This window comes from Lactuca virosa, chromosome 5, assembly GCF_052849685.1.
Source record: "Lactuca virosa cultivar CGN04683 chromosome 5, Lactuca_virosa_CGN04683_v6, whole genome shotgun sequence".
Taxonomy (NCBI): Eukaryota; Viridiplantae; Streptophyta; class Magnoliopsida; order Asterales; family Asteraceae; genus Lactuca; species Lactuca virosa.
Genome location: NC_136430.1, coordinates 441832024 through 441846055, shown reverse-complemented (window position 1 = coordinate 441846055; position 14032 = coordinate 441832024).

The window sequence follows — 14032 nt, the reverse complement described above, 5'->3', positions numbered from 1 at the left end:
TTGATTAGAAACGAATTCCCCAATTAAACACCCAAATGAGAAATTAGGGCTAGGAACCAACAACATTATTTACAAATTAGAAAAGGGATGCCGTAATCTAACAAACAAATAATTTGAAGGTAAGTGAATATCGATTCACTAATTCTCCACCATGAAAAACGAAAAAGAGATTAAGTTTTAAATGTATTGAAAAACTCCTAGATCCTTTGAGATTCATTGAACTTTCCAATGGCTTGTTTAAATCTCGATATGCCCCTCTAGTTTGTGACTGGGATGCCGAGGATCACAAAGCGGGTGTGAATAACCATACAAATGTACATGGTGCCCTCATTGTTACAATCACCTATTCGATGTGTCGGTTAACCACACACGCTCCATCGAACTATGACAAACAATGAGTCACCCTTTGCCACCTTTGCTTAGAACCCAATTAATGTGCCGGTTAACCACACACGCTCCATTAACGTCTTAGCAAGGGTACAAAGTGTAATTTCATGGAATTGCATCAAATTCACTTTTGCCTAAAGTAACTAAGATTAGGAATTTTGTAAAAACATTTAGCTACTTTATATAGATTCATTATACTTTTAAATGAGGAAAGTTTTCTCTATCCTACCCGTTCGGCTAACGACCCTCCACCAATCAAGGGAGCGGTGGGTGAGAGTGGACACCCATTAAACGGCCATTTTATAGGCCATAACCTTATACCCCCTTATAGATCGGCTTCGTGAATGAGGCCTACTAACGGTAAGACTAGCATTTAAGTATATATATATATATATATATATATATATATATATATATATATATATATAATATTATAAGGTATAAGGTTGAATTTTAAAACTTGTAAAATTCTAAGGTTTGAAATTTAAATAGTTCAAATTAAACTTTTAATCACAAAATTTAAATTTCAAAACTTGAGGACAAGTTTTGAAAATTTCAAAACATAAAGGATCAAATAGCAAATAATTTTAAATTAAACAATTAGTTTAATGATTATCTAAATTTGACCTAATCAAGATTATTCATAAGATAATTCACCAAATAAATTCAAATAAACAAACATTATCAAATAAGGAATTTATTATTTAAATAATTGGTAATTATATTTTGTTTTGTTAAGGATATTGCCAAACAGGTGATAAAATTCGGATTTTATTAAACCAAAACGATTTAGGTAAGTATCCTTAAGCAAAACAACAAGAAATCCCGAAAATCTCTCTGACAGACGCTCCGACTCGCCGAGTCCCCTTATGGACTCGTCGAGTTTATCCTACTCGTCGAGTCCACAATGGGACTCGCCGAGTCTGTCAGTCAGGGGGCAGAAAAAACAATTTTTAAAGCTTGAACAAATAAACAAGGCATTAATACAATAGAAACCAATCATGGCTCTGATACCACTGATGAGTTTTAGCCATAAGAACTTTCCTATGTGCACATGCAAACCCTAATGCGTGGATCTAGGTTTCTCTATTGTACATGCATTTTATCCAAGTCTTGCAAACCCTAGATCTAGTGTATACAATTCGAATATGACATAAGAAACTCAGATCTAGATGATTACCTCTTGTAGCTTGGTTGATTCTTCTTGTCTTGGAGCTTAGAGTCACAAGTGTCACTCCTCTAATGGCTTACAAACACCAATTGGCAAGAGGGCAATATGAGAGAGGGTAAGGACTTATGATTTTCAGCTCTAGGGTTTCCAGGAGAACAAGTGGCCGAAAATCATATCCCAAGGGTCCTATTTATACTGTGAGCAGCTAGGGTTTCAGTCAAAACCCTAATGGACAACTTAATCACCAAGCAGCCCATGGAACCTTCTGGAGTAAGGCCTTGGACGAAATCTAGATGGGTTCCTACCCACAATTTCGTCCACCCCTTAACCATAGAGGCTTCCCAGCCCAAAGTGCAACTATCACACATTTGACAGTTTAAGCCCCTTTATTCAATTAATCTCTTTTAGTCACCAAATTAATTCTTAATTAATTTATGACTAATATTAATTAAATAATATGATTATTCCTTTAATATATTATTCTCATAATATATTAATAAATCATAATATCTTCTCTCTCTCCATAAATTACCCTGTCAAGTTGTTATGGAGAAGGCAACCCAAAAGGACCATGCACAACCGGGTCAAATACTTACCAAATATAGTCACGGGCTTAGACATTAATCCAACAGTTACAAGTTGGTATCAGAGCCTTGGTTTGAGTGAATTGGAGGAAACACTCGTGTGAATCTAGTCTCAAATCAAGGAAGGATTTTCAAAATGATTTTTAACTGGTTTTCAAAATAAGTAAAAGGAGGATGCAAGTGTACGATCAGTCGGAGCCAGTAAGTAGACCCCGAAATACCATACGGTTATTTGATTATGTGATATGATAGAACAACATGCTAATACTAGGCTAGGGATCTTCGGGAATTGCATGATAGAGTTGCTTGATTACATGATGCCTGCTAGCCTAGGGTTTTTCTTTATATGAGATTGACATCATTACTGTAGTTACTTGTGTATGTATCACGGTTGTACATAATTAAGATCTTATAGCCCGAGTGTCACACCCCCAAACCAAGGATGGCGGAAATGTCCGGGGGTGGAGGACTTCATGTATAGTATCATAACAACAATTGTAATAGTAATTCAAGCAAACACAACCAACATATATATAATTGAAAAAGTTACATCATTGTATGAATTACATGTTTACAAATCAATTACAATATGTTGACAAAATATGAAATAGTAGACGCCTTAGCGTCCCATCCTCAAAAGCACTTGATTACCTGTTTAATGATTTCCTGAGAATACAAGTTGTTTGAAAAAGTGTCAACACAAAGGTTGGTGAGTTCATAAGCTTTTGTTTGGTATTATTAAAAGCCTTTCGTTTGTAAAAGTAGTATTTGTGTTAGAAAATCCAATATTTTCCTTAATGTGTAAATGTAGTCTTAAAACCCAAAGACCGAAATGTACAAGTAATTTGTCATATTTATAGTAAAACAATGCAAGTTTAAATCGACATAAACTCGTTTGATTTTAATGAAGTTCCCGTAAATTCCAATGTTTATTAATACTTTATGTGAGTTTATTATAACCATACTATGACCAAGGTTGCCTAAAACGACGTTCTTCAGGCGTCGGAAATGTTATGACATTTGTCACCCCAGACCTATCGGTCTAACTGTTGCATGCAGTTTAGGTGTGGGTTTGTCAAACCCAATATAGATCTATACACAACTATCACGCTCTCCCTTAAGGAGACTCTGGTTACAATACAGGACTTAATGGTAATTTGAAGTAAATGTCTCACAAAGTCATTAACGGAATTACGTGTTATGAAAACTTGGTATCGTATGGCCGTACCTTGCTTAATGAAAATATCCTTTGTATAAATGTACCCTTTTTAAATGTATGTGTTATGTAATGTCTCACAGAAGTCATTAACGGAATTACGTGTTATGAAAACTTGGTACCGTATGGCCGTACCTTGCTTAATGAAAATATCCTTTGTATAAATGTACCCTTTTTAAATGTATGTGTTATGTAATGTTTCATAAAGTCATTAACGGAATTACGTGTTATGAAAACTTGGTACCGTATGGCCGTACCTTGCTTAATGAAAATATCCTTTGTATAAATGTACCCTTTTTAAATGTATGTGTTATGTAATGTATCATAAACTATACCTATTATAGTTTATCAACCAAGGGTAGTACGTAGTAATGTATGCAAACTATATTCAAAAATAGTTTATTAAATGTGTGAATGTATCGGTTGTACTTTGATTATAATCACTTGTTATTCTTTATATTTTATATGTCCAAATCTATTTGTAAACTGATGTGTGTCTAAATATTAAGATAAAATGTCATATATTGCAATAACATATAATCACATAAAGATATACACCTTGCTCAACATGTTACAAGGTGAAATGAAGTTGACAGCAACTTTTTATTGTATACAGTTTTTGTTACTGTTCTTAGAAAATTTATAGAAAAATCATCAAAGCTCTAAATCCAAATCTGCAAATTCTGAGAGTTTGGAATATGAGTTTAGTTTGTTCGTAAATTTTATCATGATTTTTAGTGATCTCTAACAGAGGTGAAAATGTTCATAATCACAGACTGGTCCGGGTTTGCCTCTGAAATGACAGGCAGTTTTGTAAAAATCACCATAAATTGTAGAAAAATCATATGGAGATGTGCAAGTAGCCATTTTAAAGCTAAGAGTTTGAACTACTTGCACCTGGAACAGTTTTGAAAACTAAAATATTTAAGTTGACCAAAACAGTCCGTGATCGAAGTTCATCTTTTCTGATGTAATCTGATAGAAAAAGTTTAATTGTGTTCTTGATGATTTTACTTGTATTCCCCCCTTAAAACTTAAGAAAAACATGTAAATGTAGGGGTATGAACTCACCTTATGTGGTTTCAGTAGATGAAAGTGAGAGAGAGGAAGTGTTCAACCCAAGAACACTAAGAAGATGTCTTGATGATTCGAGAATCTAACACCGAATAAGATGGAACTTGTGTAAGATATCAATGATTTGAGTAGAATGGAGTTTAATAATTATGTGAATGATGAAGATACTTACTAATTGAAGAAAGAAATCCCTGGAGAAAGCCTTGAAGTTCTTGAAGTTGAGAGAAAAGATGAGAGAATTTTGGAGAGTGTTCTTGGTTGCTAAGTGTAGAATGAAAGAACTTTATGGAGAATGAGGAGAGAGGATCAATCCTCCAGCTCTTAGAACGTGGGAAGAGCTGGAGATTGGGTGTAAAGGTCCACTAAGGAGACAAGGAGTAGTGGGAAAGAGTGGCTAATCATAGAGTGAGGTGGTGGTGGTTTGCTTTTGCCATAAATTAAGGAAAAGCAAATATTCCCTCAATAATTAGTTCAACCACTAATTCTTTTAATATATTTTTATGAAAACCCTGGAGATTTATATATTTTGGGGCCTTAGTTTATAAAATAAAGTTTTGGGTGAAAATCTCACGTTAAAATAATGAAAAACGGAGTTAAAACGAAGTCGTAGTCGAAAAACCGGTAAAAAGGGGCCGTCTGCGAGACCTCTCGCATGGGCTGTCTGAGAGGCTTCTCATGCGAGGCTTCTGTCCTGAGAGGCTTCTCATGAGAGGCTTCGGTCCTGAGAGGCTTCTCATGAGAGTTTTCGCTTCTAATAGGAGGGTTTTGGTTCCTTAAGGTTATTTTACCCGTTTTTACCCCGTTTCAAGTGGTTTTTGACCCGGTTAAGGGTCGAGATGACCCAAATGATTACAAAAAGTTAAAGTAACTTTTGAGAGAGATTCGGGAGAGATTTGGGAGAGATTTTAATAGAGAGAGATTGAGTGAAAGAGATTGAGAGAGGTTTCGTTTGTGATCTTTTTGAGTGTCCGGCTTCGCAACGCAAGGTCCATAAACCCTGTTAAACCGTGTTTTAGTGTCGTACACACTCCCGATGAGTGTGCAATAATGTTTTATCGTTTTGGTTCAATGTTTACTTAGGAAATTCAACACACGAACTTTCCAAATGATGTTTCTCTCATTAAGATATTGCATTGTAAAGTAATTACATAGTGTAAACCCTAATATACAAGGGTTAATTGAGTCGATTGGTTTTGACTTGTTGACTTTGTTTGACTTTGACTTGACTCAATTTTGACGGTTGTCACACCGAGAATGTTTGATTTGGCCTTATGTTCTATTCTTATTGATTAGGGTTTAGGGTAGGATCAGATATTCGAAAGTCTATAGGGTCCAGCGTTATTTATGGTTAGCATACACTAGTGCTGCAGGGTTGGTGGAAGTTTCATGGATGGGTAGGTAGAGGGAGGCCGGGAGGCCAGTTATGAGATATTTAGCATTCCTCTAGGAGTGAGGATTGAGCGCTCGCTATGATTATGTATGTTGTTAGGGCGTTGTGATGATACTTGAGACAAATATGGGTAGGTGTGGAAGGTAGTATGGGCTTGTACTACTGAAAGCACAGGACCCATACACGTAGTAAAGAAGTCACAACCCCTAGGGTTGGGTTGGGAGTTGGTTTCCTGTCATTATATGGGATATCAGAGAACTTTCTGGTGTTTTACCAGAATGGTGGTTACGAGACGTCTTGAGACCGGATCCAGGTTAGGATCGGGAGCGGGCAGCAAGGATAGGCCGGCATTTTCAGGGGATCGTGTTAGTGAGATCATCCGGGAGGAGGTGATCAAGATTGTTCGGGGGCAGTTCCCGGAGATGTCGGGTCTATTAAGACCGCCATGGTTGAGTATTTTGGCGAGCGTTATGCAACCATTGTCGGGGCGGTTGCCGCGGCAGCTTTAGCAGCTGTAACGACGACAAGGGGAGGAGCTGGTCGATCTTTCCAGTTCTGGGACGTATTCTGATGAGCAGAGGGCTACAGTTACTTGAGATCAGGGAGGTTTTGTACTCATTATTTTCCCGCGGGCTGAGTGGGAGTGGCTATCACAGGAGTGTATGGATTTGAGGCTTTGGGGGTTTTGCTCGAGGCCGGAATGCGAGTCGCGGCGACTCTGGAAAGGAGTGATGATTAGGTTCGGCTGGGGTTTTGACAGCTGGAAGTGGAGTGGTTAATTCATGGATTGGGCTGTCGTTTTATAGGGCAAGGATTGTGCCCTTTCAGTTTTCGAGCTCGAATGAGTGAGCAAGCTTGTGACCCAGGAACAGGTTGTATTTCCAGCTCGGGGTCAGTTGGTCATAGGGATTGGCGACATCATTTCTGCGCTGGTGTGCGCAGGTGGGTCAATGTGGCATAAGTATTTTGTGAGGTCCGGATTGCCTTGGATCTCTTGTACCGAACGATAAGGATTGATTGTTCGACCTTTTGCACTTTTAGGATCGTAGACTATGTCTTGAGAGTAGTTTGTAGCCCGGTTTAGGGAAGAGGTTGCCTCAGCTACTACAGTTCAGCTGTGGACGTTTGAGCGAGTAAGTGAGTCAGGGTGCGAACCCTGAATGGAATGATTTCTAGAGCCCGAGAGTGGGAGACTTGTTTGAAGCACCTTTGAAAAAAGGGGTATTATGTGGGAGGTCTACGGATAGGGTCCCACAGAAGGGTTATTCAGCATTGTCAGGGATCAGTGGTTTTAGCAAACGTTCGTGTTTGACGGACGAAAGCACCAAGGGAAGTAGCTCGTCGCCGAGGTATTAGTTGGAGCATCTATCTTTTGGTCTTCAGGACTTAAGTGTGGGGTTATTCGAGCATTTGTGACTATCGGTTTCACTGGGATTCAGGAAGTGTTCATCTCGTTCTTAGAAGTGTGTGGCCAATTGGGATTGGCTAGTAATGGAGCTCTAGTTAGAAGAGTTGGTTGTTATCGGATCGATCGTTGGACAATGAGAAGGATTGGGAATTCTCCAATTTTCATGTATTGTGAAGACTTAGTCGAATCTAAGTGGGGGAGAATCGTCCCGGGATACAGAAGCATGAGCGGTGTTGAAAATGGGTTAAGTTCCGCATCGTGGTCAGGAAGAAAGGAAGCCTAAGTGGCTGTTTGGTTTGAGGGTTGTGTGAGTTGGGAGTTCGGTAAACTTCCCAGCATGTGTATCGCGTCTTCTCGGTGCTTGATAGCAGAATTTGGGGAATCAGTTTGGGGTTCCAGTCATAAATTGAGTTCAGTTCGGGTGTTCAGACGGGTGTGCGATAGACTCTGAGGGTAAGTGGATTGATAGATTGAGGGTACGGTATCAGACTGCGTTTGTGTTAGAACGAAAGTGTTGTAAGACTGCGGGGGTGGCCGTAGCATCCACAAACGATCGGATAGTATAGAAAGTGTTGTAAGACTGCGGGGGTAGTCGTAACATTCACTAGCGGTCAGATGGTGTGGGAAGTGTTGTGAGGCTGCGAGATGATTAGTAGCATTCACGGATTCTTACAGATGATCAGGTCAGCGTGGGCCTGTTCGCAAGATTGTGGGTAGACCATAGCCTAATCGGAATCAGGAAAACGGTAGGTCGTTGGAGATCGGACATGATGTAAGACTATAATATTCTGGTAGCGTTCACTTTTCGTATATGATTCGATGACGTCAGGTTGTCAAGCTGCTATGATCAATGGATCAGAAGGATTGATGGAGCCATGAGTGGCGATATAGTTAGGGCGGTTATTGCTAGACAAAGTTCCTTCGAGAGTCGCATGGGGCCACTGTGAGATTACCATTGGCTCAGCAACCGGTCAGGACTTCGGTATTCCAGATAAGTTGGGACCGGGGAGGTCTCAGTGGACTTCGGAAGCAACCAGAAGGCAGCCTACTATTTCGGGCAGTTTCTGTGTTCAGGGCAGTATTAACGATCTGAGTTTTCAGGTGTACGAAAAGTATCTATATGCGTTTGTAGATCTATGTGCGGGTATTGAGTATGCTGCTATGCTATAGAAATCAGTAGGTCTGTCCCCAAGTAGTAAACATGCTGATGGAGTGTGCTGAAGACTTTGTATGGGTTTTGTTAGTTATGTGATCAGGTTCTGAGAATATATGTGTTATGAAGTAGCAACTTGTTCTGCAAGTGGATAGTGTAGGGTGAGGTTTCAGCACTGTGATGTTTGTTGGTGTTGTGAAGGACATTGTTTAGGCCCTTTTTGGCAATGGAGGAGGTGAGTGCCTCCAGGATGGAGTGTTGGGCATCTGAAGCGATGACAGCGGTGTCGATAGGTTATCGGAAGCATTTCAGTCATGAGTTGAGGGCCGGAGAGGGCATACCAGGCTCATGCTGTGGGTTCAGAGGCAATCCAGACCTATGTTGAGGACCATGTAATGATATTCCAGTCATAGGTTGTGGGCATAAAGATTGTGTTGGTTATGTCGCTGGTAGGAGCGCGTTCGGATTGGATGTATTGTTGAGATTCGGGGGAGTTGCACTCGGTTGTAACGAATCAGAGGATGGTGGATGAGACGCAAGGATAGATCCTTGGATCTCAAGTTATGACTAGACCTGAGTTATGTCATAGAGGTATTCCAATCTAGGGTATTCCATCCTGAGGATGATCGGACCCTATGATTGATTGGACCTGATATGTTTGGTATTCCAACCCGGGGGTTGATTGGGCCAAACATGTGTGGTGATACGAGGGTATTCTAGCCCGAGGCTGATTGGGTCAGGCATGAGTGTTCGTGTTTATTAGTGGACTGATTTTTGTATGATATTTTGGGAACTGAAGGACGCATTATCCTGTCAGCACAAAGAGGTTCGCTTCAGGAAGAGGGAAAGTTAGGTTTCCGATACTTTGGATCATCAGGATTTTGCCAGGTTGGCAAAGTGGCAAGTAGGATAGACCTGTGGAAAAGGGTCGGTTGGATTTCGCATCACCTTTCACGTTTCGCAATTGCGGAAGTGCATGCTGGATGAGGAGGCAGTAGTATCATTGGATGACATTCAGGTCGATGAGCGGCTGAATTATGTTGAGAGGCCTGTGGCCATTCTGAAGATGAAGGTGAGGGTTCTGCGGAACAAATAGATACCTTTGTTAAAGGTACATTGGGAGCACCGAAGAGGGTCCGAGTGGACGTGGGAGCCGGAGGCGGAAATGCGGGAACACTATCCAGGGTTGTTCACCGCAGCAAACTTCAAGGACGAAGTCTAGTTCTAGTGGGGGAGAATTGTAACGCCCCGATTCTCAAAGTATTAATTTATGGTTTTAATTTTCATAATTTTAAGGCCTACTCGACGAGTGGTTGCCCTGACTCGTCGAGTAGCAGCGGGTTGGGTCACGTGTTTAAGTGACCTACTCGCCGAGTCCAAGAATGGACTCGATGAGTAGGTGCTGGGAGATGAAACCCTAATTTTTGGGGTTTTGCACCCTATTTAAAGAATCATCAGCCTCTTTCAGTCTCTTTACAATCCCTTGAGAGCTTAGCAAAACCCTAATACGTGTGTGTGTGCTCCATTGTGTGTTATAAGATTTGAAAGAGGATTCTTGGTGAGAAGAGCTTGGGGAAACAAGTGGATTGAAGTAAGGAACTCGTGGGAATCAAGATCCACTTTAGTTGGCATCTTTTGGAAAGGTATTAAGCTGTTATCTTAACCCCATTTCATTCTAGATCTCTTTTGGGTGGATTTTAGGGATTTTCTAGCATAATAAGAAGCCATTCATGGGTATAAGCTAAGATCTGAAGTTGTAACTTCAAATCTGGACTTTCCTTGGTCTCTAAGTCCATAAAGTTTCAGCTTTGGCAAGCATGAACCTTCCCTCTAGTGTGATACTTCTTTGCAAGCTTGGTTTTCTCATTTTAAGGCTTTAGAGCTTTGCATGCACGTAAAGTTTGCAACTTTACGTGATGAACATGCTTTGGGAAGCTGGATCTGCAATATGGAACCTTAGCATGGCTTAAAAAGCATATGTGTGAATGAAGAACTGAAGGGACTCGGTGAGTTGCATGGTCAACTCGGCGAGTCCGATGAAGATAGTCGTGGGCTCGGCGAGTCAGTTAGGTGACTCGGCGAGTCGGCTAGGGTTTTGCCCAACCCTTGGACACATTTGAACTTGGCAAGTTGTAAAGGAAGATTGACGAGTTGGCCAAGGAGTTTACGGCCGCAAACCGTAGGAACTCGACGAGTCACTCTAGTGACTCGGCGAGTTGACAAGTTATGCAAGGAACTCGGCGAGTAGCTAAGAGTACTCGACGAGTTGAGGTCAACATGGATTGTTGACCTTGACCTTTGACTTTGACTTTGACCAATTGACTTCTGGGGGCTTTTGGGAAATTGGAAATTTATGAACATGGTTTGTAACATCCGGAGTCCTAGGTACATCATTTTGATTAATTACTTTTGAAGTTTATAGAATGACTCGACGAGTTTATGCTACAACTCGCCGAGTAGTATCGCGGATGGACACGTGGGTTTAATGACCTACTCGACGAGTCCGAGAGGCGACTCGCCGAGTAGGCGTTGGGATGAGAAACCCTAAATCCCCGGGTTTGGGGACTATTTAAAGGTACTTATAGCCTCATTTGCGGCTACCCTTCTTTGAGAGCAACCCTAAACGACCTGTGAGCCTAGAGAGAGAGAGTGCTTTGCTAATTGTGAGTGTTTGGTGCATTTTGTGAAGAGAAGAGAAGATTTCAAGGCCAAGGGACAAGAGGGTGCTGCTAGATCTGAGGTTGTTTCACTTCAAAGCTTCTGGGAAAGGTATAAAGCTTTCACCTTTCTCATTCTATTGTATAGATCTTAGGATTTCGTGAATCTAGGGTTTTTCCACCCAAATATGAGGACCTTGAGGGTTCCATGCTCAATGAAAGGGTTGAACTTCAGATCTGGACCATGTGAGGTCCCTAGAGTCCAAAAGTCCCATGCTTTATCCAACCATAATAGTGATCTTGAGTGAAAACCCCTTTTTGGGGTGTGTTTTGGCATTTTAAGCTCAAAATGCCATGCATGAACGTAAAGCCTGTGACTTTACGTGATAGATGAGCCTTAGGAGTGTAGATCCAGAGTTTGGGGAAGTTCCCTGCCTTGAAAGCGATTGAATGAGAGATGAGTCTGAATGGACTCGCCGAGTCAAGAAGCCGACTCGACGAGTCGGATGGGGTTGTCCCGATGGATTAGATTGTACAGCAACTCGGCGAGTTGAAGGGTCAACTCGGCGAGTTAAGTCAGACTTTTGATTAATTCTGGGAATGACGAGCAGACTCGTCGAGTACCATGAGTGCACTCGACGAGTAGGGTCAACATGGACTGTTGACTCGAGTTTGACTTCTGTTGGCTTAGGATTGGTCAACCCTGTCTTTGGGAAACCATGGAGGGGTAAAATGGTCTTTTCCCACTTCAAGAGAGAGAGAGAAAGAGAGATAACTTAGCGAAATGTGCAATATTAAGAGTTAATTAGATAAACTCATCTTATGTGATTAGGAGGAGGCTAGACTGGTGATTTGTGTGCGAGAGTATTCATTCATTCAGCTTACTTACAAGGTGAGTCTTCTCACTATACTTGCCTCGAGTGGTATATTGTGTGATCGAGCTGTTATTGTTTTTATCTGTGTCTTTGACATTATGCATTATGTCTTTGTGGTTTATGCTGAATATTGTTACTATGAGCTTACTGAGCTGGGACCGGAGGGTCCCACTGAGACACACTGACCGGAGAGTCTTATCGAGTTATAGCCTAGAGTGGCTAATAAGTTATATGTGGTATTTTGGGGAACTCACTAAGCTTTATGCTTACCGTGTTATGTGTTAGGTGTTTCAGGTACTTCTGATGATCGCGGGAAGGCCCCGGCTTGATTGTACACACACACTCGCATTGGAGATATATTTTGGAGGATCCTGGTTTATGTGATAAACATCTTTTGATAAATAAAGTGTACTAATGTTGATACTTGAGATTCGGGAAATATGATATGTGATTTTTATGTTAAAAACGAAAAAAAATTGGTTTGAAAATTTCGGTGTTACATGGTTTGATGGTAAATATAGGTGGTAGAGTTTGTGACAGTGATCCGAGCGTGGAGCTTATGATTTCAGCGCGTTAGTTGCGAGGTGAGTTCTCCTCACTATATCAACAGGGTCTAAGGCACCAACGCCGGCCCTTTGGATTGTTATCCTGGTTATAGGATGTTGCTATGATTGATGATCTGTTAGATCGGTATCCTGGTAGATAGGATGTTATGCTATTATGATCTGTTAGATTGGTATCCTGGTAGATAGGATGTTATGCTATTATGATTTGTTAGATCGGTATCCTAGTAGATAGGATGTTATGCTATTATGATCTGTTAGATCGGTATCCTGGTACATAAGATGTTATGCTATTATGATTTGTTAGATCGGTATCCTGGTATATAGGATGATGCTATGTTAGTGACATTGTTAGATCGGTATCCTGGTTATAGGATGTTGCTATGATTGATGATCTGTTAGATCGGTATCCTGGTAGATAGGATGTTATGCTATTATAATCTGTTAGATCGGTATCCTGGTATATAGGATGATGCTGTGTTAGTGACCTGGTTAGGTCGGTATCCTGGTTATAGGATGTTGCTATGATTGATGATCTGTTAGATCAGTATGACTGTTATATATATGCTAGCGTATGATAATATGTGCACATGTTTGTTTGATTTGGGGGTTGGGTTGAGGCGGTTCTGCTTTGTGCTGAGGGCCAACATACCCAGGGCGGTCCGAATAAACTGAAGGCCCTGCAAAGGGATTCAGTCAGGCCGAAGGCCCGGCGAGCGGTCCGGATAGGTTGTAGGCCTTGTGAGGCGGTCCAGACGTGTCGAAGGCTCGGAGAGCGGTCCAGATAGGCTGGAGGCCTACGAGGTAGTCCAGTCAGGCTGAAGGCTCATTATACATGTTGTTTGTTTATATGTTATATGATATGGTTATATGAGTTTGGTGTTGGTATTTTGGGGGTAACTCACTAAGCCTTCGAGCTTACATTTATCGATTATTGTTTCAGGTACTTCTGATGATCGCAGGAAGGCGAAGGCATGACCATACACTTCCTCGATTGATGATTATAATTTCTGGGAACTCTGATGTTTAAACTATTTTGAAAGCAAATTGTTGTTGGGTGCAAAGTTATCCGTGTATGACTTTGTAAATGGGTTGACTTTTGTAGACCCACTTGCATGTGGTGTATTAGCCTTATGACTTATGAGATAGAGAGTGAGAGGGATACATGTAAACACCTCTATATAAGGTGGGTTCATACCACTTATAGAGGTGTGCTTGAGAGATGTAACATTGAGCGTGTGTGTGTGTGTTAATTATGTAGATTTAGATCTCGATCCTCTTTTGTGTAACACCATACATAATCAAATGCATCTTTTAACCACCCAAATCACCGTGTTCATTGTGTGTTCTTTAATTCCACATGCCAAACCAATGTTCATAATTCACTACATTTGGTATCAGAGCGGGTCTTCGAAGATCAACACCATTTTTTGAAGAAACGATTCTCGGTTTGGCAAAATTTGTCACAATTGGAGCATTTAGGGTGAGTCTCTCTCTATGATCTTTCTTAATCTTGTTGAATCATGCGTTGCGTTCTTGATTTTTGATCATTTT